This window comes from Heliconius melpomene, chromosome 15, assembly GCF_056956725.1.
Source record: "Heliconius melpomene rosina isolate 202511_hmr_F chromosome 15, ASM5695672v1, whole genome shotgun sequence".
Classification (NCBI taxonomy): Eukaryota; Metazoa; Arthropoda; class Insecta; order Lepidoptera; family Nymphalidae; genus Heliconius; species Heliconius melpomene.
Genome location: NC_140403.1, coordinates 1,794,861 through 1,820,342, shown reverse-complemented (window position 1 = coordinate 1,820,342; position 25,482 = coordinate 1,794,861). Strand labels below are relative to the sequence as shown.

At 30.9% G+C, this 25,482-nt stretch overlaps 1 long non-coding RNA gene across 1 annotated transcript in view; it reads right to left on the bottom strand.

The window, feature by feature from the left end:
• Positions 1-3,714: 3,714 nt before the first annotated feature.
• The window catches only part of LOC146531235 (uncharacterized), a 157,617-nt gene continuing 135,849 nt past the window's right edge, over positions 3,715-25,482 (bottom strand). Inside the window, exon 5 of the long non-coding RNA XR_014878776.1 lies at positions 3,715-4,401. This is a non-coding gene — a long non-coding RNA (uncharacterized LOC146531235). The remainder of the gene's footprint in view (positions 4,402-25,482) is intronic.

The following is a 25,482-nucleotide window of genomic DNA, read 5'->3' as shown; positions in this document are numbered from 1 at the left end:
GTGTTCATTTGTTTTATTTTTTCTTACTCTAACGCAGAATAATATTTTTAAAGTGTTTTTCCATAATAAAGATAGAAAAATATTTTACGTTACATAGTTACAAGAAGATGGGTTAAAACTTAATTAATTATTTTTAATACATTTTAATTATTTTGAATTTCTTTCGCTCCTTGGTTCGACGAGTGTTGCAGTCGGTGTCGCCAGCACGTTTGGGATTTCCAAGGGCATTGCATAGAAGAAGGCACATGCCGCTAGGAAACCCCAGCAATACAGCGACATTTTTATATAGAAATACTAAAAACAATAATTACTATATGACAGTGCTACCTTATTTAACAATTAAAAGAATTTTTACTAAAAATAAAAAAAAAAATAATTACCATAGCCAAAAACCAATTATACAATTTAAAACGTATATCTCAAAATACATATCATCATTTACATAATAGAGTGACAGAAGCCTTAGAAAAATTAATTTATATCTTAATACATTTTTTTTTTATTATTCATAATTATAATAGAACTGTATACCACTACATAAATATAAAATACAAAACAAATAAGTTAATTACAAATGAATATAACGCACAAACATAACCTTTAATTGTAACATTTGTAAGTGACAGTACCATTACATGTATTAGACATCAACGCGCTCACGTGTCACAGCCTATAAAGCGAGCAGCGAGTAAATGAACGAGATCGCACTCGCGATAACAAACCGATTGTAAGACATTTAGAATAATTCTATTTTAAACTGCTATGAGCGGACAGGACTGTTTGTGTTGAGAGAGGTTTAAATTCAAATAAGTTTCGTCATGCAAAAGATCTTCGATTAGATAATTCGTGACTGGTACAATACATATATATGTAGATTTTGTCTAGAAACTAGGATGATAAAGGGAAAGTGGCGTAGCTCATATTTTATTTATAATTAAGCATAAATTCTTTTTAAACCAACTTTAAATTTGCTGTAAATTTTAACATAAGATAAGTTATGCCACTTTTACCCTACTTTTATACAATATATTTTTTTATTGTGACACTGATTGAGTTACATAATTGTTTTTTTATCGACGTTATCATAATATATTGTTTTCCTATAATATTTTTAACAGTTGATTACTTTTCGTTAAAAGACATATGCACATAGAGGAGGCTATTATAAATGGGTTACAACATAAAATACAAAAAATATTTATAATAAATCATACAATAAAAATCAATTTTAATTAATAGGATAATTAAAGGAAAAATCAAAGAACCACCTATTATGTTATTTATATGAGACTAACGCTCGTATACCTACTTAAATAAATTTCCCCAGCTTTCTACTTCATATATCTTTGTTGATCTACAACGGCTTTGCGTCGGCGACTTCAAACAGTACCAATTTAAGCCACATTGACAGTTATACATTGCAATTAATCTGTATTGTAGTTCAAGAACTAGAACATGGACTGTCGGCTTTAAGCAAAGTACGAGTAAATAACATAATTCTTCATTCTTTTAACATAATTCAATACAATATAAAAAATAATTCAATTTAAAATGATTTCTAAAGGAAATAAAATATAGGCCATGAGAACAAAAAAATAATAATTCAAGGTGTTAGATATACAATAAATGACAAAAGAACAAATAACAGCGAGTAAAATAAAAATATGTTTAAATACAACATTCTTACAAAGTTGCTACATACGAGTTATTTAGTTCATAATGAAGACAACGATTTGTAATGATAGATTGCTCTGTGACGGTTAGACAGTGCAATTTGCAGGTGTTTATACTTTCTGCTGCATTTTGGAGACTTTCTCTGTTGAGAGGCGGAACACGATGCCACATTTCATCTTCTTCCTCCCGAGTGGGGATCGAACCCCCAACCGACCGATGCACCGATTGACTTTTAAATAAAATTCTAAAATCATTGAATTTTCGTATAAAATTTGCAGGATTTGAAATTATTTCACTCAGTTGATATATTTATATTTTCAGCGTATTTATAATATCATTGTAATAATTATTATAAGGGTAAGTAATTTAATAACAAAATAAAGTTTTTTTTAATGATATAGAAGAACAAACGAAGACATGGGCGCATCTAGACATATTTTCCAGGGAGACAGCCTGACATCAGTGTTTTGTAGCGTTTAATAATAAATTGGCTCGGAATTCAAATATGATATGATCGTACTTTTTCTTCATTTGGATTTAAAAGTAATTAAATTTATGAAGAAACATATATATGTAAAAAAAATAGGAAATAGTAAATATTTTACAACTACGCCAATAAGGGCTTTAATTAATATTTAATTTGGTAATAATGACGATGTTGATGATCCTTGCGTATTCCCACCATAGCTTGGGACTTAGCAGGCCAGTAAGAACTGAGCACACCCACTAGACCGCCAAGACCCTCACCAAGGCTGGGATATTTTCATTTCTTCTTATTTCTTTCTATATTCCTATTTTGAGATATATGCTTATTATAGTTACATACACTTTGATTTACATGCAACTACAAATATTAAATTGTTAATAAATAATTGATTATAAATAACAGCATAAAATAATAATTAATAGATAAATGTGCAAATTACAAGAAGCTTATAAAAATAGAATTATATCCTATATACCGGTACGATTCATGTAAGAAGCACACAAAAATACAAATATATAATTAAAAGACAAAAATGATGTAAAAGCTTTATTATTATAATTTAAATAAAGAACGCCGATCGTGCCTCACATGCGTGCGATAGTAACTATATAACGAGGAAATATATAACGTATATCTAATCACGCTGTGTTCAATCACGCACACAGCAGGGTAGGGAAAGGGTAGAGGGAAGGTAGTGTTAAGACACTCCGTTTGGCACTGGCCCAATTTCAGGATATAGTGTGTTGAGTGGCAAAAGTCTATCAGAGTCGGGAATTGAAAATTATTTCATATAGTAATCATTCCTCCGAGTGGGAATCGAACCAATAACCACACTTACAGTCTAAAGCTCCACTTTGTTACGAAGGACTCTATTATATTATTATTATAAATTATTTGCTTAAAAAGATAAAAGGAAGGATAAGAGGTAAAAACTAGACTTCATTTCATACTTATAAGATATCCAGAAAGATTATATTGATATAATCAATTTATTACTATAATGGGGGCCTCTTTGATAGATGTGACTTTGATATAGTTCTTACCCAATTAACGATCGACTGCCGTCGCATCTGTTGCGGTAGGAACAATTATTTTCTTATAAATAATATCTATATCTACATATATCAATATTTACAGATATAATACAAGGATAATGAAGTCAATTATATTTGAGGTCAGTCGTGGCGCAGAAGCACAAAGTGTAACTGTAAAAACGACTGGTTGTGGGTTCGATCCCCACTCGAGGAGATTAAATATATATATATATATATATATATATATATATATATATATATATATATATATATATATATATTTAATCTTATATATGTGCAATAAATAATATATATATATATATATATATATATATATATATTATTTATTGCACATATAAGATACAAAAAATGGTACAAAAAACAGTTGAAAAGTTATGTTTACAATGTCGGGCTTATTTCTGAAAGAAATCTCTTCAAGCCAACCTATGGAAGTGGATGAGTGCCAAACAGCGGAATAAGAACACTGTGCAATCAAAAAAAAATAAAATATCAGAAAAATAAATTTATTTTTATATTTATTTTTATATTAATTTTTTATTTTTATAATTAATATTTATATTTTAATTTCTTCGCTCCGGTGTATTTGTAATGTGTTTTTTATGGATCATTTCTACTTCTCTGTGCCCAATTTTATCAAATAAATCAAATAAATAAATCAGCTTCACGCTGTATCCCGCACCCAGCAGGGTAGGCAGAGGGAACCGAGTGTTAAGACACTACGTTCCCCACCCTCAATTTTATCGAGGTACCAAATTTTTGCTTCAAGTATTAATATAGATATATAATGTAATGTATATATGTAAAAGCTACGGGCTACGTAATAAAATATCCTTTTTATAAAAGACAATTCTATAAATAAAAGAAGTTAAGAAAAACAAATATTTAAATTATACTGAAAGTACAATATTTTTTTGTGATTTATAAATCACAGATATTTTAAGTTTAAAATACAAAACTTCAAATATTTAAAAAATACTTTAGAAAAAACTAAAATTCTTTATTACGCCTTAAAATTTGCCATTCATTTTGTGGAACAACTGTTATAGCGTGCACTCTAGCAAAGTTCATTTTTCCACGTTATCTGATAGCATTAATTGAATTCCACAGTAAATATAATATTTTATGGACTTTCTTTTTAAAATGTTACCCAGCTATAGGTCATCCAGCGTTTAGTTCTCGTGATATCTGGAAAAAACAAAAAAAATAATAAATATTGTTTTTTGTTTTACACTTTAATGTGGTCTTTAGTGTAAGTAATTGATAAGATAAATGTTATAAATTACGTTAAAATTTATATACGTTTTTTAAAAAGAATTTTCAAATATGCCTGACGTGAGTACAAGGGGTACAAGCGTGTGACTATAAACGCGAAGGTTGTGGGTTCGATTTCCATTCGAGGAAATATATTACATATATTTAATATTTTCATTTCCTCGCTCTGGTAACGAGGCAAAGCGCGGTGTTTAGTTCCGCTTTATTGGGGGAATGGGGGAATAATTCGGCGGGAAGTGGGGAACGGAAGCGTCATAGAATTCAGGTTCTTTCTGCCTACCTTGCTATGTGCGGGATACATGGTGAAGGTAAAAAAGAAAGGAAAGCTAAAGAAGGAAGATTAAATAATACTTTGTAAATATTGATAAACCGGACAAGCGCGAGTCGGGCTCGTCCACCGAGGGTCCCGTACATAAATTGGAGGTCTCTAGCTTTTTCGGAAATTCAAACTTAGCTTAGCTAGAGCCTTTTCATCTGATACTTCACTTGAACTAGAGGCTTTAATATAAATATAAATATAATTAACGGCCATATATTATTTCTAAGTAAATATAGAAATATTTGTTTTATCAGGAAATCATGGAGCCGTAGATCTGAATATATGGTTTGAATTTCAACTCGATATAACCAAACGTTCCTGACATAAAAGGACAGATAGATAGACAGACACACAGACGGACAACAGAGTGATCTTGTAAGGGTTACTTTATTCCTTAAAAAGTACGGAATCCTAAAAAATATAGTTTTGACTAAAAATGTTTGTTTCAAACACGTCAAAAGAGTAATTATATAAAAAAAAAAGAGAAAGGTTATAAAGATGAAAGTATGTACATAAATAAATAAATAATTAAATGTAATTTTGATAAAATTCCTTTGTAATTTTTCAAACTAGTCACGGATAGGTTACTAACTAACGGTAACGGTAACTTGCAGTTTTTGCGGTAGCTTTTAATTGGCGGGTTATTTTATATAAGGATTGTTATTATGAAGTTAGTGGTAAATGTTATATTTTTTATTTATAATAAGATAATTGCTTTTTGGATTCACCTTTTGTTCACATAGTAAGATTGAAGGAAATGAACACCATTTATTTATATATTTAATTATTATGGGCATTTAATATTTCTATCACGCTAGATAAAAATGATTTAATTGAAATATTTTACAGTTATTTGTTCTAAAATTATACTAAAATAATTATGTTTGACAGGAAGAAATATTTACGAGTAGAATCATGTATTTTCGTTGTTCGTAAGTTTATACTTAAAAACATCCATAAGAGGGGTCTTATTTGTGTAATTGCTAAATAATATATTATAATTAATAATATATTATAATTAATAATATATTATTCTTAATAATGTTTGACATATGTATTGAAAACATTGAGACCGTCTTGGCGCACGGGCATAAGTATATAATTATAAACGAGATGGTTATGGGTTCGATTTCCACTCGGGGCAATGAAATATTTAATATTTTCACTTCCTCGCTCTGATACCGAGGCAAAGCGCAGCGCTGTATTCAATTCCGCCACATAACACATAATGCCTCAAAATTCGAAAAAAAGAAATTAATTCAATCTCTCTCGAGAAAAAAAAAAAAAAAATAATAAATTAATTTCAAAATATTAAATTAAATGAAGACTGTATATTCGATTCGATTTTAATGTTGTTTCTCGCCATATTTTCCGAATAGAAAGGAGATCAGACATTCTGTTATCGCATCAGATTCGCTGTTTATCAATTATTTGTAATCTTTGCTCTGATTAAAAGTAAAAGCATGAAAATAGGAAGATGGCTGGATACACTAATCTATTGAGTTGCGATAGTACGTCGATATCTAGAAACTCGATAATAAAATCGATTCTGGACAGTGAGGATTTATGAGAGCTGAATCGATTTTCAGCTTTATCGCCCTTGGTCCCGAGAAATAATTCATATATCAGTGTTTTACTGATAAATTGTGATTAAAACAATAGAAATAAATCGTTAAATGAGATTTATTCTAAATAATTTACGAGTACAGGTCATTTACGTAATGTTATAAATAAATTTCTATTTATTTGGGTTACTTTACGACCGTAATGTCTATTTAATTTACATGTTTCCCTTTATTGGCACGTGTGGCAAACATGCGACAGTTATATGTATAATAAAATGTCTGAATGAAAATATCTATATAAATTAAACATTTGTTATTTTTAAGTATGAGGCATAAAGTGTGACTGTAAAATCGACTGGTTTTGGGTTCGATCCCCTGTTGAGGGCAAGAAATATTAATTTAAATTTATATTTACATTTCTTCGCTCTGGTGTCGAGGCAAACCGTAGAGTTTCTCCACTTAACACGCAATATTTTGAGAATTGGGCGGAAAGAAAAAAGGCAACGGAAATATCTTAATGGTAATAATGATTATTGGAGTGTTTTAACTCTAGGTTCCCAGGTTCCCTCGAGGACTCTAGGGTGCCTACCCTGCCGATACGTTTCTCCGCAGGTAGCAGGTAAATATTTTTCTTATAAATATTTTATAGGAACGAATACCTGCTCGGGTATAAAATAAACAATAAACCATAGAAAGTGGAGGTTTGAATTCTCTCTTAGACCAAATATCTATCTATACCGATAAATATCTCGATATTTGCAATACAATACACTAAGCTCATAGGACGTAATGCGACAAACATGAATCGTAGGCACCCGGAGGCAAATTCGATGCATATGAATAATAGAAATCATGTCATAGTGATTCAGTACTAGATAGCTATTGTATGGGACCCCCGAGCGATGTTTTCATATTGTCATGAATAGTGCAAGGTTTTACGTAGTTCTGCGATGAAGCTATTTATTCAGCATTTAAGTGTTTGCTGGAAGCAAACGTACCGTGTACGATCTGAGTAAACTAAAAAAAAATATATCCTACAGGTTTTGTATTATGTGGCAAATTACATAAAAATTGCAGGAAAATTAATGCATAAATGCTTGTATCTTTTGATTGCGTTCACTTAGAAGTTTTTCTGTTTTTAAAGTGACTGTAGATCTAAATATTTGATATAAATTTTAGCTTTAAGCGTGTACTCGATCTCAAAATGAATAGTCTTCCTAAAACCCTAAAAAATATAGAAAAAAATGCATTTTTACTTGAACGATCAGCATTTTATTGAACTACTAGTCCAAATTGGAAAATTATTTATATGTTAAATGGTCCATTTATTGAGAAAAGTTATAGACATCATTTTAATTGTTTCTATGTAACTTACAGTGCGATCAGAGTTTTATTTCGAACTTAAAAATGATATATACAATTCTTGTTCCACGCGGGTGGGGCCGCAAGTAAAACTTTGAATGTTCATATATCTATATTACTACGACCTATATGATAATATTTATTACTATGAGAGGTTTAACGATTTAATAATAAGTACTAAAAATAACTGTAGTAAGAAATATTATTCAATAAATACTCCGATACGAATAAAAGTAAAATATCACTTTTAGACGAACTTAAAGGCTATAAATATCAGAAACAATTTATTAAGAAACAATAACTTTTAATTACAGTTTGAGAGAACTACAAAGAAGTATTTTGTCATGACCATATTAAGTTAAATTATTATCGTTTATAAGCACTTTGATGAATAACCGTTCATTATCTAATCTATACATCGGTATTCGCCGGTACAATTATGTTTGTAAAAAAAATTTATTACCACCACAAGTCTATGGCCATATAGACTTGTATTTTACTCTAATAAGCTGTAAACGGTACTAACATTTATTAATAAGGGGTTAGTGACGTTTGTATACAAATAATGCATTAATTTTTGTCACGGAAAGCAGCCGTTACTATTAAATTCATTACTTTTTGTCTGTTTGTTTGTTCGCATCATACATATTTTTAATTAGATGGCTTTAATGAAGTAATGCAAATAACTAAAAAATATTTTATTATTCATTTTATTAGCTGCATCAAAGTACACCGAAGGGACAAACGAGTGTAACGGTTTTCAATTGAATGTTAAATAAGTAGTAAATATGCGAGAGACGGTAAATTTTTGCATATATTGTACTGAGAAAGGCTTTATCCACAAAAACTGTACTGTTTGTGAACTTGCCGCGAGTAATGTAATGTGATGAATGTTATTCTATAGTCGTAATTGTAAAAGGTATATATGTATATCTAATCTATATGTTTTAACGGTACGCGGACTAAATTCCTTGACGTGCTATTTCTTTTTCGTTTTCGGCTTCATGGGTCATCCCACACAGCAGAGCTCGAGAGGTCTTGGGAAAGAAATCAAGAAAGAAATCTTGGGAAGCGCGTTCAACCAAAGAAACTTTTCGTTATGTCTGCTATAAACCCCTATATCTACTATAGATTATTTCAAAACACATATACCTAAAATGTTTATAAAATAAGAGTTCATATTCACACAATAGCACTATGAATCCTTCCTGCACATCGCTACCGTCCCGCGGCTATCATCATGGCCGATGCATTATTTACAAGTGCTCTCATTGTAACGGAATATCAGATTTAATATAACAGGAGTAACGGAACATCGTGGTATTAATATACTAGAATCAAACGCGGCTTCGCCCGCTTAAAATTACTGTTATATTATAGCTAAATTATAAAACTTGTTTACGTTTACAATTGTAGCCTATGTTTAATTTTGATGTACAGGCTATATTAATGCAAAGTTTCATCTTAGTTCGTTCAGTAATTTCCGCTTTAAAGTCGAACAAACATCCATCCCCACAAATTTATAATATTAGTTATTAACAGAATTAATAGGAAGAAAGATATTATTAGGATTAGTAAGATTTGTAAATATAATCTTATTATACATTCCATTTTTAAAGTAAATTTTTGACACCGTAATAAATAACTTAACTTAGCTTTAAACTGGGTAGCTAGAGAGAAAGGAGCACCAAGCGCTACGGTCTCTGCACCCTCTTTCGCCTCGTTCACTGTCGTCAACCTCTTCAATCAAGGCCCGGGAGATCCTCATGCTTTTTACGTGACCTTCCTCCAGTACCTTTAATATTTGTTGTCGAAGTTCAACCGACGTCTCCCCCTACCTCCACCACCACCCACTTTGTGAGCCTAATAAATATTCAACAGTATTTACTAAAATATATTTTATATATAAGCATAAGTAAATTTCGTGTTGCACTTCCTGAGCACCTGCGCCGGCGCCGGGTCAGCGGGGTCAGGATCGATCTGCGGGCGACAAGCCCCGTTGATAGCAATGTTCCTGACACTACACTATATATCACAGTTAAATATTTAGTGTTTATTGAATGTTGTAGGTATTTCTAATTTATAAATCAAAGTGATAAAAGGGAAAAAGTATTTTCTGATTTTCTTCTTCCCCTAAAGATAAAGGCAATGTTAAAATTAAATATTTGTTATGCATTGAAGTTATAAATTAAAAAAGCCAATGTACCTGTAGTTTTATCTGTATTGTCTGTAGATATATTTCAATATTTTTTTTGTTAGATTAGTTTTGTGGTAAAAGAATTATTATACACAACCTACCCTTCTTTTGATTTATTTATGTACACTTTATTGCACATCATTCCAAAAAAAAACGTATAGAAGACCGGCTTAATGCTAAAGAGCATTCTTTGGCTAAAAAAAAATTCCCTCTCGGTCTATATATCGTCACGGTGGCTTAGGGTTTGATTCCCATTCCAGAGCGTGAGCTATTTTCATTTTCTCGCTGTACAAACACATATTTATACACATATATTATTATTATTATTATTTTTCCATACAATCAATTTTACCCTTTTATTCTTCATTTCTTATTTAACCTTACAATTATATTCTAAGTAATTATATATATTACTAGTGGACCCGGACGCGGCTACGCCTGCTTGAACTATAAGAATATTTATTAAATATTATATAATATATTTATTTTTATAAGGATGAATATCATATAAGTTCATTTTCGGTGACGTTTTCTTAAAACTACAAAGAAACTTTGCAAACCGGTGCTTAGCAACGACGGTTGTTATTAACATGGCAGAATAAATTGCATGTCAAATTAGAAAGTATTTTAATTTATTAGTACATATGTGTAATGTAATATTATATAGCCTATAGCACTTCTGAAGAATGCAGCTTTCATACAAAACAAAAACATAGTAAATCGGACCAGTAGATCCAGAGATCTTAGCGTTCAAACAAACTAACAAACAAACAAACAAACAAACTCTTCCGCTTTATTATATTAGTATAGATATAGATATTGAGATCTTAGACTGAATGAAGTGAACTTTAAATAGGAAAATTTTATAATTAATGTAAACAAAACGATTGTCAGTATAACAGGCCATTATATAAATTATACGTCGTAGACGGCATGTCTGTGAACTTAGCAGAGCATTGTCCAGCAGATCAAAAAAAAATGGAGTTCTCTTCGCATGCACCTGAGTTCTATAGTTCCTGATAGGTTTTATAAATAGTTCTGTCGTTTTTACCCCTGAAAAAGTTATGTAAAAAAATGATCTGCTAACTTCCCTTGGCAGATCATTTTTTTGCAAATAAAAATCGGGGCGAGATCTGCACTCATAGGGATGAATAAAATAGTTCCTGATAATTTTTAACAATAGTTCTGTTAATTTCACGAAGAAAAAAATTTTTAAAAAGAAAAAAAGAACGTTCGTTTCGAAAATAGTTCAAAAGGTAAAGTAATTTTTAAAATTAATAAAATGATACTCAGACGCGAGAACTCTTCATTTTTAAATAGATCATAAGTAGTTCTACGATATTTAGCCTGAAAGAAAACCAGAACTCTGAAAAAACTGCCAGCAGAGCATAGTTGATTGTATGAAATACTAGTGGACCCGGACGCGGCTACGCCTGCTTGAACTATAAGAATATTTATTAAATATATTTATGAAATTATTGGATGAATATCAAAATATAAGTTCATTTTGGGTGACGTTTTCTTAAAACAACAAAGAAACTTTGCAAACCGGTGCTTAGCAACGACGGTTGTTATTAACATGGCAGAAAAAATTGCATGTCAAATTAGAAAGTATTTAAATTTATTAGTACATATGTGTAATGTAATGTTATATAGCCTATAGCACTTCTGAAGAATGCAGCTTTCATACAAAACAAAAACAAAGTAAATCGATCCAGTAGATCGAGAGATCTTAGCGTTCAAACAAACAAACAAACAAACAAACAAACAAACAAACTCTTCCGCTTTATTATATTAAGTATAGATTGAAAAATGTCCATTTCAACTCTTCATATGTAAAGGTACTAAATAATTTATTTCTGAATGTGCTCAAACACGGGAACTCTTGGATTTTGAATAGAATATGAGTTGTTCTATTATAAAAATTAAATTACAAAACTAGAACTCCTGTAAAAATGCCAGCAGAGCATAGTTGAAAATTAGATTTGTTGAAAAATATCAAATTAATTTGTTGAGATGCAAAAATATTTTTTAAAAATATGAATATCTTGCTCAGAAGCGAGAACTCTTGATTTTTCAACAGAATACAGGTAGTTCTACGATATTTAGCCTGAAAGAAAACCAGAACTCTGAAAAAACTGCCAGCAGAGCATAGTTGATTGTATGAAATACTGAAAAATGTCCATTTCAACTCTTCATATGTAAAATTACTAAATAATTTTTTTTGAAAGTGTTCAGACACGGGAACTCTTAAGTTTCTATTAGAATATGAGTTATTCTATTATACAAAGCCAATTACAAAACTAGAACTCCTGTAAAAATGCCAGCAGAGCATAGTTGAAAATTAGATTTGTTGAAAAATATCAAATTAATTTGTTGAGATGCAAAAATATTTTTTAAAAATATGAATATCTGGCTCAGAAGCAAAAACTCTTCATTTTTCAACAGAATATAGATAGTTCTACGATATTTAGCCTGAAAAAAAACCAGAACTCTGAAAAAACTGCCAGCAGAGCATAGTTGATTGTATGAAATATTGAAAAATGTCCATTTCAACTCTTCATATGTAAAGGTACTAAATAATTTATTTCTGAATGTGCTCAAACACGGGAACTCTTGGATTTTGAATAGAATATGAGTTGTTCTATTATAAAAAGTCAATTACAAAACTAGAACTCCTGTAAAAATGCCAGCAGAGCATAGTTGAAAATTAGAATTGTTGAAAAATATCAAATTAATTTGTTGAGATGCAAAAATATTTTTTAAAAATATGAATATCTTGCTCAGAAGCGAGAACTCTTGATTTTTCAACAGAATACAGGTAGTTCTACGATATTTAGCCTGAAAGAAAACCAGAACTCTGAAAAAACTGCCAGCAGAGCATAGTTGATTGTATGAAATACTGAAAAATGTCCATTTCAACTCTTCATATGTAAAAGTACTAAATAATTTTTTTTGAAAGTGTTCAGACACGGGAACTCTTAAGTTTCTATTAGAATATGAGTAGTTCTATTATAAAAAGCTAATTATAAAACTAGAACTCCTGTAAAAATGCCAGCAGAGCATACCTGAATATTTAATTTGCCGAAAAATATCAAATTAATTTGTAGCGAAGAAAAATATTTTTTAAAAATATTAATATCTTGCTCAGAACCGAGAACTCTTCATTTTTCAATAAAATATAAATCTTTCTACGACATTTAGCCTGAAAAAAAACCAGGACTCTGAAAAAACTGTCAGCAGAGCATAGTTGATTGTATGAAATATTGAAAAATGTCCATTTCATTTCTTCATATGTAGAAGTACTAAATAATTTTCTATCTTAATGTGCTCAGACTCGGGAACTCTTTGATTTCTACTAGAATATGAGTAGTTCTATTATAAAAAGCCAATTCTAAAACCAGAACTCTGAAAAAACTGCCAGCAGAGCATAGTTGATTGTATGAAATATTGAAAAATGTCCATTTCAACTCTTCATATGTAAAAGTACTAAATAATTTTCTATTTTAATGTGCTCAGACTCGGGAACTCTTTAATTTCTACTAGAATATGAGTAGTTCTTTTATTAAAAGCCAATTATAAAACTAGAACTCCTGTAAAAATGCCAGCAGAGCATTGTTGAAAATTCGATTTGTTGAAAAATATCAAATTAATTTGTAGCGAAGAAAAATTTTTTTTAAAAATATGAATTTCGTGCACAGAAGTGAGAACTCTTTATTGTTCAATAGAATACAAGTAGTTCTATGATATTTAGCCTGAAAGAAATTCAGAACTCTACAAAAACTGCCAGCAGAGCATAGTTAAACATATGAAATGTAGAAAAATGACAAATTTAACTCTTCATATGTAAAAGTACTAAATATTTTTTCAGAGTTCTGTATTTGTTTCAGGCTAAATATCATAGAACTATTTGTATTCTATTGAAAAATGAAGACTTCTCGCTTCTGAGCATGATTTTAATATTTTTAAAAAATATTTCTTCGTTTCAGATAAGATATTTTGATATTAAATTTGATATTTTTCGACAAATTGAATATTCAGGTATGCTCTGCTGGCATTTTGGTTTTATAATTGGCTTTTTATAATAGAACTACCTATATTCTGTTAGAAATCCAAGAGTTCCCGTGTCTGAACACTTTAAAAAAAAAAATATTTAATACACTTACATATGTAGAGTTAAAATTGTAATTTTTCTACATTTCATCCATTCAACTATAGTCTGCTGGCACTTTCTTCAAAGTTCTGGTTTTCTTTCAAGCTAAATATCATAAAACTACTTGTCTTCTATTGAAAAATGAAGAGATCTCGCTTCTGAGCACGATATTCATATTTTTTAAAAATATTTCTTCGTTTCAAATAAGAAATTTGAAATTTTTCGACAAATTGAATATTCAGGTATGCTTTGCTGGCATTTTTACATGAGTTCTTGTTTAATTATTGGCTTTTTGAAATAGAACTAATCATATACTATTATAAATCAAAGAGTTCTTGAGTCTGAGCACATTAAAATAGAAAATTATTTAGTACTTTTACATATGAAGAGTTGAAATGTACATTTTTCAATATTTCATACAATCAATTATGCTCTGCTGGCAGTTTTTTCAGAAATCTGGTTTTCTTTCAGGCTAAATATCGTAGAACTACCTGTATTCTGTTGAAAAATCAAGAGTTCTCGCTTCTGAGCAAGATATTCATATTTTTAAAAAATATTTTTGCATCTCAACAAATTAATTTGATATTTTTCAACAATTCTAATTTTCAACTATGCTCTGCTGGCATTTTTACAGGAGTTCTAGTTTTGTAATTGACTTTTTAAAATAGAACAACTCATATTCTATTCAAAATCCAAGAGTTCCCGTGTTTGAGCACATTCAGAAATAAATTATTTAGTACCTTTACATATGAAGAGTTGAAATGGACATTTTTCAATATTTCATACAATCAACTATGCTCTGCTGGCAGTTTTTTCAGAGTTCTGGTTTTCTTTCAGACTAAATATCGTAGAAAGACTTATGTACTATTGAAAATTGAAGAGTTCTTGGTTCTGAGCAAGATATTAATATTTTTAAAAAATATTTTTCTTCGCTACAAATTAATTTGATATTTTTCAACAAATCGAATTCTCAACTATGCTCTGCTGGCATTTTTACAGGAGTTCTAGTTTTGTAATTGACTTTTTATAATAGAACAACTCATATTCTATTCAAAATCCAAGAGTTCCCGTGTTTGAGCACATTCAGAAATAAATTATTTAGTACCTTTACATATGAAGAGTTGAAATGGACATTTTTCAGTATTTCATACAATCAACTATGCTCTGCTGGCAGTTTTTTCAGAGTTCTGGTTTTCTTTCAGGCTAAATATCGTAGAACTACCTGTATTCTGTTGAAAAATCAAGAGTTCTCGCTTCTGAGCAAGATATTCATATTTTTAAAAAATATTTTTGCATCTCAACAAATTAATTTGATATTTTTCAACAAATCTAATTTTCAACTATGCTCTGCTGGCATTTTTACAGGAGTTCTAGTTTTGTAATTGGCTTTGTATAATAGAATAACTCATATCCTAATAGAAACTTAAGAGTTCCCGTGTTTGAGCACATTCAGAAAAAAATTATTTAGTACTTTTACATATGAAGAGTTGAAATGGACATTTTTCAATATTTCATACAATCAACTATGCTCTGCTGGCAGTTTTTACAGAGTTCTGGTTTTCTTTCAGGCTAAATATCGTAGAACTACTTATGATCTATTTAAAAATGAAGAGTTCTCGCGTCTGAATATCATTTAATTAATTTTAAAAATTACTTTACCTTTTGAACTATTTTCGAAACGAACGTTCTTTTTTTCTTTTTAAAAATTTTTTTCTTCGTGAAATTAACAGAACTATTGTTAAAAATTATCAGGAACTATTTTATTCATCCCTATGAGTGCAGATCTCGCCCCGATTTTTATTTGCAAAAAAATGATCTGCCAAGGGAAGTTAGCAGATAATTTTTTTACATAACTTTTTCAGGGGTAAAAACGACAGAACTATTTATAAAACCTATCAGGAACTATAGAACTCAGGTGCATGCGAAGAGAACTCCATTTTTTTTTTTGATCTGCTGGGCAATGCTCTGCTAAGTTCACAGACATGTAGACGGCATGTCAGTGAAGCGTAGCTACTACTATAAAAACTGGTACTTGAATCCTTATTTGAAAGTGAATAACAATAATATAATAATAATTCGTCTGTATTTTGATGAATATTCAGAGAGAACTTTAAGCCACTCTCCTTTTGTCTTTATTAGGGCCGAAAGCGGAGAACGGAGAGCGATTGCTATGTGTGATAGCATGAAGTTGTTTAAAAAATATTTAAGGTTTTTGTTTTGACTTCTTGCAATAACCCATAGGCTACCATTTATATATATAAAGATTTTGTATAATAATATAACAATAATAGAAACTAAACAAAGCGACATTAGGTCGCTAGTTTCTCGATTTAAATATAAAATTACCAACAAAATAGAATTTCCAATAACCCAACATTAAATGTACTATCTAAATCATTTCGACGAATAGTTCAATTAAGCGATACAATTAATCTGACATCAATTTCGACTTCCTACCGCGGTCGTGACTCAGGCCCGTGCCTGGAACCTCAAAGTAAGTATTGGAACAGACCAATAAATCAAGAGACGTCGTATGAATTGAAGATTAAATTGCTACGGTATATGAATATTAAGATCTGTCGTTAGATTCGCCGTTGTCGTCGAGATAAATCTTTGCAGTTTGTTATATATATTTGCATAAATACTGGTAGCGCACGTGCGTTTTGTTAACTTATTAATGAGGGTGTGAATGGGATTATAATATTTAGATTTCTAGACAAGGCGCGGCGTTGAGTTTCGCCACACAACACGGATTATCTTGAAATTTAGGTGTTTGGGAATTTCCTGTTCCTTAATCCTCATCTTTGCCGAATTGGGTCTTCTAACATTATTATCAGTTCTGTCATCGAAAGACGACTACAAGAAAAAAATACATGATTATTATAAGAAAGGTGAAAGACATTGAGGTGTCAATAAAATTAGAGGGTTCCTTTTCCATCATCAGATCCTAACTTGGTCGTGAGAACCTCCTCTTTTTTAAAAAAAATATTTATTATTTAAGAAAATTGACACTTTAATTTTATATTTAACAGATAAATAAAATTAATATGGAATTTTTTATCTATTCTAAAGATGTAAAAAGGTTTGATTCTTTCACATTCATATAATATAGACAAATCCAGAATCTGACGTCAGATTAAACATATCAATCCATATAAAAACAACAGAATAATAGTTTTCCAATAGAAAATACCTCCAATAAATTACGTAACAATAAACGTCGATAGTTTACGTAAAGCGTGTATACGATAGCGACAGGGAGTCAAGTAAGATTTATAATCTAATCTCTATATCGGGATAGTTTGTTATGCACAAATACAGGGCAGATTGTAGCGTGTGGGCGCCTCGGTACAAGAATTCCTGTGTTAACACCGCATTTCATAAATGAAGCGGCGACATCGCTCGAAAATTTAGCTTAATTAGCGTATGGTCGGCATATTGTATATGTTTTTGTGTCAATTTTAAGATATATCTTTTAAACGTCAATTGATGAATTTCTAACGCTGTGCTAGGGTTAGAGTGAGAGAGGAGGACTACTTGCCGATGCCGTAGGTGTGAGAGAAAGGGAAGCCAGACAAAATGGTCCCGTTACGCGTTACGTAACGAAGCGGTTTTTTCTCATAAGAAGTTATTACTTCAAAACATAATTGTCAATTAAACATTTTTCTCATTTTGTATACTTCTCTGCAGTACTTCGATTTATCTACTTTCTGTTTATTTGCGATATCTTTTTCATATCTTGTCTTACTAAAACATTTGTTATGAACTCATTAAAAATTCTGGGCCATGGTATCTGTGACTAAATATTAAAAATTATTTTTTAAAAAAATAATTTTCTAATAATAATAAAATTGATATAGCAATGTCAGTTTTGCACTCAGTACTAACACAAAAGGCAGTCGCGGGGGCGGCGCAAGCGACAACTTCCTAATTAAACTGGCACAATTAACCAGTTTACAGTTTGGACTGTTTGTATTATTATTTATTACCAGCTTTTATTGTTTGTATATGAATGTAATTATTCATATATTGTTTATTTACTAATTTGATTTAAAATATTGGCATATTAAATAAATATATATTAAGGTTGGGTGGCTTTCGAGGCCAGTTCCATTTCTTCGCTCTGGTATCGAGGCAAAAGCACGGCGTTGAGTTTCGTCACTTAACACGCAATGCCTCTAGACTTCGACGGAAAATGTGGAGCGGAGTGTCTTAATACTAGGTCTCTCTGCCTACTCTACTGTGTGCAAGAACCTGAAAAAAAATTAAACGTAATGCCTACACTTTTCTCTAACATGTTCAAGCGCCTTAGTAAATTAAATTATACATTTCTTTCGTATTTCTCTTGAAGTCACTATGGCCTAGTGGGACAACGTCTGACTTTAAGCGCGATGGTTGTGGGTTCGATCCTCACTCGGAGGAATAATCATATTATTTTATAATTCTTCTATAAAAGATTATCTATACGGTAGACGAAGCACGGCGTTGAGGTCCGCTTAATTACGCTAAGCACTATGTTGAAATAGGACACTTCCGTTCTCCTCTTCCCACCGAACTCTGGAGGCATTGCATGTTAATTAGTGTGGAGTGGAAATATTAAATATTTCATTTCCTCGAGCGGAATTCAACGCTGCAATGTCTTGAAAATTTTATGGAAAGTGGGAAACGAAGTGTATCAAAACTAGGTTCCTTCTGTTTACTCTGCAAATGCGGGATAAAGCGGGATATTCAAAAGTATCAGAAACATTAAAGCAGCGCTATCATTTATTACTTAAGAGTTAAATGGCTTATAATTGACCATTTCTAATTACTTAGAAAATAATGAGAGAACTATTCCTAATTCTTCTCAGATACAAGCAAGATTCACAATCTATACTACAGCCGTTTCAATTAAATTGACTGAAATCAATTTTAGTACTAGTTCGTGTGGGACGTGAGCCCTTAAGCGCTTAGCGAAGTTGGTGTGTTTGTTCTTCAACCATTAATACGTGAACTAAGTAGCCAATTAATGCCTTTCTGCGAGGCATAACTCTAACGAGGCCCGAGCCAAATACGTTTCACTAAATGTACAGGTCAGCATGTGATATATTATGGTATAAGATAGGTAAGAGGTGGTCCGGGATACGATTTCTGTTTGGCAATTAGAGTGCTGGCCGTGTATTTAGCTAAATTGGAGGATAAAATGTTGAGTTTATTTTGAAATTATGGTTTAAAGTAATACTTATGTTACTTACAAGTGTGTGTCCTATATAATTTATTGATTTTCAGATTCTTAAAGAATTTTAAAAGTTATTATTAAAAAAGAAAACTAGTTTTAAATGTAAAATGTAAGGGTTAAAATTTAAAAACAATGGCCTGTGAAACGTTAATGATTTGTGCTCTTTTCCACTGTAGCCATACAAAATAATTTTAAAGGTAATTAAAGTATAAATTTATATTAAGTTTAATTTTATCTTTTGGGGACATTTCTATTTTTTTCACTTTTTTCACATTAAGTAATTCAGTAATGCACCAAATTAGGATATCCTTAACAAAATTACCCAAATAATATTTGCAATTACAATCATCGCAAACAATCGAACTCGTATCAACTATACCTACTTATATTAGAAAACAGCAATTTCCAACAAAACATATGAATAAAATTACCACATTTATTTTATTATTAATTTACATTCTGTAAAAGCAATTCGAATTATATCAGACATGGCTACCAGGCTATAGGGTATCAGCAGATCTAGAAGTAGACCATAATGTGCCATTACAGACCATTTTATTACTCATTATGTTCAGTGGTTGGTGGTCACCGGCGAGTGGTCGCTAATTAGAACTAGAACCGTTTAAGGCGAGTTTATTGATAATCAATATTAAGTTATTGATATACTATTTAGTAAGCTTGAAGAAGATGGACTACATTCTGTGATTGGCATTCATTTTATCTGATGTTTATATGTGGTAATAAAATAATTATTAGCTGCTAGTTACTTTATTTCTGTACATATATGTGCGTGCATGAAATATTTTAATAGTTTCTGCTATGATATTTTACATTTGTCTTCCTTTTTTAGCCTAACGCTAGCACGGTAGGCAGAGGGTACCTGGATAGTGATTCCGATTCCAGGGTTAATACAACAGGGTTTCTTAATACTACTACTACTACTTAATACAGAAATGTAATAATGAGAACGGTGTGTGTTAGCTTTGTGCGGAGTAATACTTCCTTTCCATTTCCGTTCCTCTCTTTCCGCCGAATTCTAGAGGCATTACGTGTCGAGTAGCGTGGAGTGGAAAAATAAATATTCTATATATAATTCTATATATAATTCTATATATAATTCTCTAATATAATCAGAGCAAAAATAATTTACTTAGAAAGAAAAATAGTTTACTGGAACCACCGAGCGGAAATAAAATTGATTGAAAGTGGTCATGTACAGAGCCGAACGATGTTCCTATTTCACTTTGTATGTAAAATTTATACAAATAATGATTTATACTTATCATAGAAACAAAAATTAAGACTAAAAATTGTAAATTAACGTCAACAAACATCCCCAAAAGGAAAATGGTCGGCAAAAACAAAAGAGCCATTAGAATAAAGACAAACCAAGCTAAATTCAAGCAATATAATTAACAAAATGTCTTGAATCTAATCTACTTAAGTGGAACCTAATGCGGGTGTGACACGGGGTATTAGTTACTCGGTAGATGTCGCTATCTGCGGCTAATGGCTGGGTAGCCTGAGCCACTATCAGCGTTTGTGGTACGAAGACTTGGAAGTTCACCAAATTGTTAGTGATTTGAAATACCTAGTTACTTATTGACACTGAGGCTAGATTACTACTGGAGGACATAAAATATTTATTTCAATTTATATTTTCTTTTCTTCGTTCTGGTGTCGAGGCAAAGCGTGGTGTTGAGTTCTGCCACTCAACACGCAATATCTCGAGAACTTGGTAGATAGTGGGGAAGGGAGTATCTTAACACTAGATTCTCTCTGCCTCTCTACTCTATGTGCGGAGTACAAGGTAAAGCTGATTTATTTATTTTATTTTGATCTATTTATAAACTAATTGTCGCCCGTAACTTCGTTCAGTGACTGACTGCAATGGAAATTTTTATTATTGTATTATTTTTTGTTTTTCTAGTCTGGTAAGTCAAAATGGAAGAGATGCCTGAAATTAATTTGAAACGAATGTGCCTCACAAAATTGAAAGCCATATAAGTGAACAGTATTTTTTTTCCAAATTTATCTTTATCTTTTCTCTCTTTAATATGAAAATACGTTTAGGTTAAACTGCAAATTATGATTATGTATTAATAGTGTACAATTGAAGTTTAAAAAAAAAATTTTTTAATACTGTAAAAATTATATAATAATGTAAAAAAATAGGCCAAGTTTCGCATTTTAGTCATTCTTCATAGCACGCGCCAATTCAACGTAGCAAGACGCAGTAGGGAGATATCTCTATCGTTCCCAGTTTTATTCGCCGTTACGAATTTATTGTCGCGCTATATATCGCTTCCCAACAGCCCAACATTTACTTATTTATTCATTTCTTGTGGATTTAAGTTCATTAGATGGCGTCGTGGTCCATGGGCATAAGGTTCGATCCCCATTCGAGGGCATGAATTATTATATTAATTAATATTTTTATTTCCTCGCTCTGGCACCAAGGCTGGCTCGTCGTTGAGTTCCGCCACTCAACACGTTGTCTTAACACGAGGCTCCCTCTGCTTATCACGCTGTGTACGGGATGCAGCGTGAAACTGATTAATTCATTTATAGTTGCGCCATATATCGCTTTTAGAGGCCCAAACCTTTACTTATTTGTTTATTGGCATGACTTGGTCAGTGGCGGAATTCAACGCCGCGCTTTGCCGCGACACCAGAGCAAAGAAATGAAAATATGTAATATTTCAATTCCTCGAATCGAACCCACAACCTGTCGTATTATGTCAGTAAAGTCGCTATTTGGGCGGGTTAACTTTTCTATATTTTTTTTAAATTGAAAATAATAATAATAATAATTAGAATAAAATAAAAAATAAATTCTGTCTTGCTATGTTCATGTTAATTCTTATGAATTTTCGAATTTTTATTTGATTTTAGAACTCAACGTTATATATCACATATACTTTTTGTTATCAAATTAGATAACAAAAAGTCAGTACCAACCGTATCTTATATAATCTTATATATCACGACGATGAAGCCAGAGTACCATTGGATCAAAATCATAAAAAAAAATCGAATCGAGTGGGGATCGAACCCACAACCACCCTGTCCCATTATAGAAACCAGGTATCAAATGTAATTATTTGCCATCCCTTATTTTATTTACATATTCATTTTATAAAGTTATGAATGTAATTCATGAAACATAAACGTGTGTACGATAGTAAATTAAATAAGGGCTCTGTCCACTTAAGGTTAAACAAAAAATCTCAATTAGGATCGATTAATTTGCAAGATTAAATCGTTTAAACTATGTTTGGAAGTATTGGAAGTTGTAAAAACAGATTTAAATACAGAATAGTACCGGCCGCCGGTAGACAAGTTGTTTGTATGATGCATTCAATGCAAATTTGGACAAAAACGGATGCTATTACGCAGTATTCATTTCTTAATAGCTAATACATTATATTGATAGGATATATGTCAATCTTTTTGTATGCAGGTTTATTATTCTCACTATGGATAGAATATGTTAAAAAAAATATGTTATATTTACACATTAATTATTAATATTATTTAATATATGAGATTTTGTTTCAAATTGGGTAATAAAAATGACTTATTTTACTATTTCATTAACTTCAAAAGGAAGAGGTTCTTAATTTGGTTGGTATGTTTTTAGGTAACGGAGTGTCTTAACTCTAAGTCCTACATTCTGCCGAATTATCCGTGGCATTGCGCATTGAATGGCGGAACTAAACGCCAGAGCGAAGAAATAAAAATATTAAGAAATAACAATTCATTCCCACGATTGGGAATCGAACGCACAACTGTAGCGTTACAGTCACACCCTAGTGCCTTCATTTATAACTCCTAACATTTATACTCCACCATTAGGGCCCATTACTTTAAAATATTTCTTGTCACGTCATCCCGACATTACCTTCTTAACACTTTAAGGAGGCAAATTATATAATTAGTTTTTATTAAACTGAATATGTACTACTAACTAAGGTTGTGACATTAAGGTAAATATATTTATATGAGAAATAGAAACACCATTATAATTAACCGACTTCCCTAAGGAGGAGTTTATTAATTCCACTGTATTTTTTTTGCAATTAAAACTTAGAGTTCACATGTTTTTCTTATTATATTATAGTAAAATATAATTACTGTTAGCACATTGTAGTAAGAAATAAATATAAGGTAATTTTTTGCCTCATTTTCGAGACGTTTTGATTGTGAGTTAAGTGGCGGAATTTAACTGTTTGGTTTGTAAAGTCAACTCGGAATCGAACCTACAATTCTCGCGTTTACTCTCCTCTGCGCCACAACGGCATCTATTAATATTTTTACTTATGACAACTCTATTGGCTTCTACTCTTTTCGTCTCCATCTTTAACACTAAAATACAATGTATTTACTAAGTGACACCTACAAGTTCATCTAACACAGCCATATTATTATGATAAATTACTCGATAAATACTTAATTAACATTAAATATACTGAAAATTCTTTACATTACACACCTTTAACGTCGATTATAAAAACGGATGGCTTAACCAAAGCCTAGTTAAGTAATTTTTTTTTCGTTCCACAAACGAACGGTCGTTACCACATTTTTGTATATTATTACTCCTAGATTAAGTTAAAACAAGATATTAACGAGATGTTTATCCTTTAAAAACACGCCGATAGATATGTTATCTGGAAGATAGCCGTAGACAAACTTTATCTTTTAGATATTTACTGATATGCAAGTAAAGAAGATATAATGCAGGTGGATTTGTAAAATCTGTTTATGTGGCCAGTTTTCTTATATAATAAACTACAAGGGACAACATAATAATGTCATGTTTTTGTTCTGTGGATAGAAAAATAATTAAAAAAGTTCTTGTGAAATTCCAGCTTGCTATTCAGAATAAAAATATTACAAGCGGCGTTTATTATTATCATCTTTTACTTTAGTTCTATAAAAAACAAGTTATTCTATTACATAATACAAAGGCTGTCGGTCGCTTTTTTCACGAATATATAATACTAGAGTACGCGCGCAGCTTCGCTTGCGTATTTAGGGGTGAATTCTAATAACCCATGAAACATGTGTTCAATGAAATATTTTTAAGAGTCTAAATTTCAAATTTTATAAAAATCGGTGGCTATTTAAGATTTTTTTGATACAAATTTTCAACCCCTTATTTACACCCTTAGGGGGAGAATTCTAGAAAACGATGAAACACGTGTTCAATTAAATACTTTTAAAAATCTAAATTTCAAATTTTATAAAAATCGGTGCCGATTTAAAATTTTTTCCATAGAAAGTTTAAACCCCTATTTCACCCCTTTAGGGTTAAATTTTTTCAAAATCCCTTCTTAGTGGATGTCCAGATTACGAAAGTAAATATCAGTCCAAATTTCACGTTTCTACGCACAGCGGTTACGGCTGTGCGTGCGTCTTACCTCAGTCAGTGAGGACAAGTCCTTTTATATATATAGATTCGTGAAAAAAGCGTGAAACTGCTTAAATCCAAATATATACATATGTCTATGGATTTAAGCTATAATATATCTCGTATATCAACAACCATCTCGTTCTACGATCTCATCGGAGATAAAACGCCAATCTCGACACGATAACATCTCGATACATGTGTTATTATCTGACATTATAAAACAGCTTCTATACTGTACAGGCTGTTTCCTATCTGTTAGTTATTGTATAAGAATCTCAATGGAATGCGTTTTGGAATATATTATTAATAGCAACAAATGCTAAAAAACTAAATAAAATACATATTTATGAAGGCTCCCATACAAACGCGATTTTTTAAATCATAATAATTTTCGTAAATCGATTTCATATCATATTATATTTATATTCTTCATATCTGTACATATTATATTTATATTGAATTCTTCATATATCTATACTAGCGGACGCGCGCAGCTTCGCTTACATAATTAGGGGTGAATTCTAATAAACCACGAAACATGTGTTTAATGAAATATTTTTGATAGTCTAAATTTCAAATTTTATAAAAATCGGTGGCGATTTAAAGATTTTTCCATACAAACTTTCAACCCCTTATTTGCACCCTTAGGGGGTGAATTCTAGATAATCATGAAACACATGTTCAATTAAATATTTTTAAGAGTCTAAATTTAAAATCTTATAATAATCGGTGGCGTTTTAAAGATTTTTCCATACAAACTT